At 43.7% G+C, this 7,681-nt stretch overlaps 1 long non-coding RNA gene across 1 annotated transcript; it reads right to left on the minus strand.

Moving 5' to 3' along the window:
• Nucleotides 1–743: 743 nt before the first annotated feature.
• Nucleotides 744–3,638, minus strand: LOC115276722. Its single transcript, XR_003902059.1, has 3 exons — nucleotides 3,602–3,638; nucleotides 2,783–2,830; nucleotides 744–775 (listed from the first exon to the last, which is right to left on the minus strand). It is a non-coding gene; the product is annotated as an uncharacterized LOC115276722 (long non-coding RNA).
• Between the last annotated feature and the right edge of the window lie 4,043 nt (nucleotides 3,639–7,681).

Consider the following 7,681-nt stretch of genomic DNA (forward strand, 5'->3'; position numbering starts at 1 on the left):
GAGCCAGCCGTCAACATCCTTCTTAATGCAAGAGTCATGCGAACAGCCTCTCGTGATGGCCGGCCGAGTTCTGCTTGTGTACTTCCAGAGATGGGGAGCTCAGTACTTCTTGAAGCAGTCCATTCTATTTACAAATGGCTTGCTCTAATAAGTTTGAAGCAAAATTTGTCTCCCTCTAATTTCTGCCCACAGGACACAGCTGTGTCCTTCCCACAAGTCTGCACCACCTTCCACACAACAGCCCTTCAAAAACTTCAGTAAGAACAGTGTCTTTCTGAATCTTCTTTTCTCCAGGCATTTCATGTCTAATCCACCACCCCTGCCCCACCATGCGGATTTTGATTCTGTGTACCAGCACAATTCACAAGGTTATTTGTTCATTAAGCCCTACATCTGACCAGTGAAGGCTACACCTTCCCTGGTTACTCCAAGGTGGAGCAAAACATACTCCATGGCCAGCAGAACATAGCAGATTCCCCTCCTTTGAGGGCCAGCTCTGAACATTTCTGTCACCTGTCTCCATCCCCAACATCAACCAAATTCCATGACACTCTCCCATAATCTTAGACACACAGTAGGTGCTCAAGAAACGTTAGTTCCGGGGCGCCTGGGTGGCTCAGTCAGTTGAGCGTCCAACTTCGGCTCAGGTCACGATCTCTTGGTTTGTGGGTTTGAGGACCGCGTTGGGCTCCGTGATGACAGCTCAGAGCCTGGAACCTGCTTCAGATTCTGTGTCTCATTCTCTCTCTGTTCCTCCCCTGTTCATGCTCTGTCCCTGAAAAAATAAATAAATGTAAAAAAAAAAAAAACAAAAATAAACATTAGTTCCCTTTCACCTTACATGATGGTCTCAATACCTTCATGTTATCATTGATTCCGAGAAATAACATGCTTCCAGTGTACACTAGTTTGGGAAGACACAAAAATTTTAAAAATATATTAAGACTCGCCAAAAGAAAAAAATTAGAAAGACGTGTTTCCTACCAACAAGGAGCTTAAAATAAGATATAAATAGGCAAATGAACAACGATAAGATACCATAATGGTATATAGCCCTCCTTCCAAACATTTTTTTTACATTTATTTATTTTTTGAGAGAGAGAGAGAGAGACAGAGCACAAGTGGGGAAGGGGCAGAGAGAGGGAAACACAGAATCAGAGGCAGGTTCCAGGCTCTGAACTGTCAGCACAGAGCCTGAGGCGGGGCTTGAACCCACAGACTGTGAGATCATGACCTAGCCAAAGTCAGCTGCTCAACAGAGTGAGCCACCCAGGTGCCCCTCCAAAACTTTTGAAAATTATTCTACACAATTAATTTCCTGAAACATTTTAGAGAGAGGTAGTATTTCAGTCCCCCTAAAGGTAAGCAAAAACAGAACAAGCATTTGTATAAAAACAGTATCACAGATTTTGGATATAATATATAATATATATTGAAGTATACCATAGTTATTTTCCTAATTTGTACATTTAAAAAAATTTCTTTGGAGTTAATAATTTCTTCTTTACTGATTTACCGTATTTTATATATACTTAGAAATTTTCATCCCAAGAAGCCCATGGAATGACACTTTTAGAGTGTTAAAAGTAAGAAAAAAAAATCTGCCAACGTAAGAATTATATCCATTGAAATACACTTCAAAAATCAAAGTGTGAAATTACAGGAAAATGATGACAATTTTTAAATCTCCCCTCGTCATCACAGATAAACAAAGCAACCAGATAGCAAAACAAAAAACTCATGGACAACACAGCAAAAATAGATGATAAAACTCTAGCAAAAACAAAAACAAAAAGTTCTAGCAAGACTGATCAAGAAAAGAGATAAAAACTACCAATGTTGTGATAAAGAGAAGATACCAGTTAAACCCTACAGATATTAACAAGATAATAAAAGGGGCACCTGGGGAGCGGAGTCGATTGAGTTTCCAACTCCTGATTTTGGCTCAAGTCATAATCTCAGGTCACAGGATAAAGTCCTGCATCAGGCTCTGCACTTAGTAGCCTGATTAAGATCCTCTCTCTCTCCCTCTGCCCCTCTCCCCTGCTCACATGCTCACTCTTTCTCTCTCTCTCTCTTTCTCAAAAAAAAAAAAAGATAATAAAGGAATATTATAAACAACTTTATGTCAATAAACTTGACCATGTAGATGAAATGAATTTCCTTGAAAACACAAATGACCAAATCCAAATTGTCTTACATCTAGTGAAGAAATCAAACCAAAGAGAATCTACATCTGAGTTATTTGAAAGAAAAAGAATATTTATCAAAGTTGTGGGATGCAAAATGAAAATATAAAAATGGTTTGCATTTCTATTTACCAGCCATAGACAGAAAAGATATATTTATTAAATGCCATTCATAGTTGAAATAAAAGATACAAGGTGCCTAAAAACAAATTTTGTGAAAGATGTATAAGCAGAAAAAATTGTAAATCTTTAGGAAAGATAGTAAAGAAGACAAGTAAAGAAGACATAGACCATAGTCATAGATCGTAATATTCAGTATCTTAAATACACCAATCCCTCCTCTAACTGATTTAAAGATATAATATTATGAGTCCTATACAAATCCTAACAGGTTTTCCTATGAAATGTGATAAACTGCCTCAAATTTTCTTTGAAAGAGCCAGAAGCCAGGATCCTCTTGAAGAACAAGATGGGCACATTACTTCACCAGACATCTAGAATTACTAGAAAGCTGCAGCAATGAACACAGTGTGGTTTTGTGACAAAGATAGACAAATTAACAATGACACAGAATAAAGATGTCAGACACAGACCTTCCTTTGTTTGGAAATCGCATTCATGACCAGATTGCAGTGGCAGATCTATGAGGAAATAATGGACTAGTCAATAAACAGTATCAAGACAAATTCTTATCCATAGGGGGAAGTAATGGAGTCAGATCCCTACTTCACCCCAAGGGGGGAAATCAATTGTTAGCAAAACTAACAATTTTAGAACAGAGTATTTTCGTGATCTCAGTATAGAGAATGCTTTTTTAAATCCAGAAAGTGAAATAAATATAGGAAAATGCTAATAAATACAACCACTGAATTTGTTTTCTATTGCTGCACAATAAATTCAGCAGAGCAAGAGCACTCCTTTGTTGGCTCACAGATCAGTAGCCCAGAAACCCACACATGGTGTGGCTGGGTTCCCTGCTCAGGGTCTCACAGGCCGAAAGCAAGGAATTGGCTGGGCTGTGATCTCATCTGGCACTCTGGGTCCTCTACCGAGCTCATGTGTGTGTGGGGGGCGGGGGGCAGATTTAGCTCTTTGAGGTTGTAGGACTGAGGTCTTTGGGTCCTTGGTGCCTGTCCATCAAGATCTTTTCTTAGTCCCTGGAGACCACCTGCGTTGCCATGGAGCCCCTCCATCTTCAAAGCCAGCAATGGTACATCAAATCTCTCATGCTTCGAATTTCTGATTTTTTCTCTTTCTGATCTCTAGACTCAGGTTTGAAGGAACCATGTGACTTGGTCAGGCCCACATGGATAATGTTTCACTTGATTAACTCATACTCAACTGATTAGTCATCACAACCATATCTGCAAAATTCCTTTTGCCATAGAATATAACGTGAGGCCCAATGATACCTGTCATAGTTACAGTGTTGGTCCATACTCCAATAGGGGGACTTTAGGGCGACGGGCATGGTGGTCATCTTGGAGGTCGGCCCGCTACAACTGCATTACCATGAATAACTTCTCTCCTGCAGAAGACATTTATAAGAAGGTGGAAGGACACGCTACAGAATGGGGTAAACACTTTCAATACACATAGATGATACAAGAGTTGTATCTCAAATATATTTTAAAACTCTTACAGATTAATAAGAAAAGACAAAACAACAGAAAACCAGGGAAATAAACAAGCATTTCACAGAAAAAATACAAAATAACAAATGTAAGAAAACATGCTCATTATTAACTGGGAAGAAGTAAATGAAAGAAACCAGTAATACACGATTTCACCCCCACCGAGTTAGCAAAACTGTAGGAAACCTGACAGCATCAAGTGCTTGCGGTGAATTTTGAGTCATGGAAACTTACACACACTTCCGATGGGAGTTTCCATTGTTGCAGTCTCTTGGGATAATGACTTGTAATCAGTTGTAAAGTTGAAAATGCACATGGCTTACAACCATGTTCAGGCATTCCTTGGACAATTCACCCCTGGGTCATACTTGGCAGAAATATATGCACATGGATGTCCAAAGCAGTAAAATCCTGGAAACAATAGGAAACAGTTCAAATGCCATCCACAGCAGAATGCACAAATAAATGATAACATATTCATATAATGGGTGACTTCAGATGCAGCAATGTGGTTCCATTTCTTAAAGTTGGTGGGGACGGCTCAGGCATTAGTTCCAGTCTTCCTTCAAGAAGTCTTTCCAACTCTTCTGTCCCTTCTCCTGAGCAGAAGTCAGAGGAAGGCAGGTGCTCAGAGAGCTGATGCCTAACTCACAGAGTCACAAACACGAGCACAAGGGAAGAGGACATCTGTCAGCCCTTTCCAAGGGCTTCTCTTGATGCCTTCCTCCTTTCCTTCTCAGTGCCCGGCTGGAACATTCTCTTCATCTTTCAAGATCTTCCCTCCGGCTCCTTGGAGACCATCCTAGTCTATGCACCTGTTGAGAAACCTGAAGTTCAGAGAGTCAAAGGGTGTGCCGAGGCACACAGGCATGGGGAGGCGGCCCTCCTCTCTGGGGTCTCTGTCCTTTTTATTGACAGGATCCATGGGCAGTTAATATCTCCATTCATAGCAACCTTGAAGATAGGCCCTTATAAACAGCAGGTGCTCAGCAAATGCCTCCTCCTCCTTCCAGGTCCTTGGTTAACTTTAAACAAGAGCTTTGCAAAACTATTAATTTGATGCTGCTACACAGGAAACGACCAGCAGATGACAGCATTTACCTTTGGCGGCTCCTAACTCTTCCCAATTGGAAGCATAAGGGGAGAAAAGTTGGCTTTTCCATTTTCCAAACTCTGCTGTCAGGACATCCAGACTGTCTATTGCTCCCATGTAAAGCACTTTTCTGCCTACTCCTTTGCTGAAGTAAACATACACCACATCTGCAGACGCTCCCATTTTAGCTGCAGGAGGAGAGCACAGGCATATGCAACAAGAACACGAACCTTTTAGTCTCTCCAGAGCCTTAGGAAGTGCTGCAGTACAGTGGGTGGGGAAGGCAGCTTACTTAAGGTTCCCATTTTCATTCGGGGAAACCGAGGCTCAGAAAGGCCAGGCAATGTGTTCCAATTCACACAGCAAGGTCAAATTTTCTGACTCCTCATCCAGTGCACCATGTAATTTTACCACATTGGTTCTCAAAGGCAAAACCTTCCCTGGAGGCATTTTTCAGCCTGTGTATGCACACAGGAGATCTGAAAGTTAAAAAAATAATAATAATCCAAAATCCTATATGGTGAATAAAAAAGGAATAGCACAGGAAAGGTGTGGGGGCTCAGAAGAGCAAACCGTACCATTTTCAGGGTGGGGGCTCTTACTCTTGAAAGCAGTCAAGATGTACAAAAGGAAAGGAGCAGTGGTAGAAATTGTAGATCAGGATGGCAAACGTGAGGGCTGGGTCTGCTACTCTATTCTTTCACGTCCTCCAGCACCCATGCCCGAGGCAGACATCATCAATCAATTGTGGGACTCCTTCCCCCTGAGCTCAGGGCTGCCCAGAATCCATTTTAGCCCAAGGCTCCACAACCCACAGCCAGTGGAAAGCAGACAAAGCCTCTTTGCTCCTCCCCACCCTGCCCTCTGGCCTCCTGCTTGCCCAGCATCCTTTACTGCACACTTACTGGGTGCCTGGAGCTATGCAGAGTCCTTTACACAGGGCTTCCAATTAATTCATTTGGCCACAAAGTCCCAGTTTTACAAATAAGCAAAACCGAGGTATAGAGGTGCTAAAGACCTCCAGGTGGCAGCACCAGGACACAAACCCAAGCCTGTGTGTCTCCAAAGCCCATGCCCTGAAGCTGCTAGAGCTGTGATAAGCCAGTGTGGGAGGGAGGCTGTGATTTAGGCCCGTAGTGAGAAGACTGACTGGCCTGCAGTGGACACTGAGTCCCAGAAAACAGAGGGCATCGAAGATGCTTCGTTTGTTCAGCCATTTTTTGGAAATATATTTATTAAGCACCTACTATATGCCAGATACCTTCTAGATGCCGGGAGCATGGCGGTTAACAAAAGAGACAAGACACCTCACCCTCAGTTGGGGAAATCTAACAAATGAGAGTCAACTCTACTATTGGTCAGGTGCTGTGCGGAAAATATAAAGGGTGGAGAGAGCCATAAAGAGCTATAAGGGCTTTCCAGTCTAGGAGATAAGGGATGGCCTGGGAGCCTGGGGGCCTGAGCTGTTTGGAGTGACTGAAGCAAATAGAAATAAAGCCTTAATGAGACGGATCCTGATGCTCTTTAGGCAAATAATGGTGGTGAGGAGTCAGCGTGGGGAGGGGAGATGAGGGCTTGCCAGGAATATGTGGCACTCCAGAGGCCTTCTTCCCTCTGCCAAAGCTGATATCCTTGGGGGAAGGGCAGTCTTACCCAGAATACACTGGCTCTTGGGCCCCCTTCTGGCTCTGGTAGATGTGGGATGGAGGCAGAGTTCCATTCATGCATCGGACATTTGAGCACCTAATGGAGTCCATTTCACTCTTTGGAGGTCTCTGACCACTGCCAACATCTGGCCCCATTGATGAGGTTGGAGCAGGGTGAGAGGTGAATTTTCAGTCTCTGGGGCCTTACTCCCAGCAGGGCCATGAGTAGGAACTTAGCATGCCGCAAACAGTAGAAAGTATGGAAACTGGTGTTTGTCACTATCAACAGGTAGCTTGGTGTTTCATTGGTGGAGGAAAATGACTGTCCGTGAGTCTGCAATAACCCAGGAAGCCCGCTGTTCAGAGCACAACGCCCCTCTGTATGCCCACGCTGACACATGGATTAGCGAGGCTTTGAGGGAAATGAATATGTGAACGAACAAACAAAAATGGCCATGCCCTGCTGGAGTCTTCAGATCTCCCTTGGGTGCATGAGTCATACAGAAGGGAATGGAGAAGGAGGAAGAAATGTCACTCTCCATAACTAGGACAGGGTTTTGGGAGTCTCTTGGCCGATTCTTTCATGCCAGCGTGCCCCAGAATTCAGTGCTTTATGGAGGCTTTCTTGGGGCCACTGGGGAACCATGAATGGTGTTCTTCACTTGGAGCCTATGAACGTTCCAGAAGTATCCGTGCCCCCCTCCCCCCGCCAACCAAGCAGGGTGGATTAGTATACATATGTGCACCTGCATGAATATACGTATCCACACACGTGTTCCAGCTTTCTTCAAATGCTCCTAGTTATCATTTATTACTTTTCAGCTCCAAGTTCATCCATGAATACGTGCTGTGTGATAATGGGCAGAATCCCCATAAGGAACTCTCCTTTACGGTGCGCATAATGCTAAGCCTGCTCCGCAGAGGGTGCTGGGAGAACTCTGCAGGAGAAGGGGCTTCTGCTGCTGGTTTTGGCAAGTGTCCTGTCGCAGCTATGTGCCCAGGAGGTCCCCCAGAGACCTTAGAGTCCTGTCTATCTGGTTATCACCTTCCCATGACCCTCCCAACACTGACACTCATGTTCCGTGCCACCCATCTACACTGCTGCCTGACTCCTTCTAC

Source organism: Suricata suricatta, chromosome 2 (assembly GCF_006229205.1).
Source record: "Suricata suricatta isolate VVHF042 chromosome 2, meerkat_22Aug2017_6uvM2_HiC, whole genome shotgun sequence".
In the NCBI taxonomy this organism is placed as follows: domain Eukaryota; kingdom Metazoa; phylum Chordata; class Mammalia; order Carnivora; family Herpestidae; genus Suricata; species Suricata suricatta.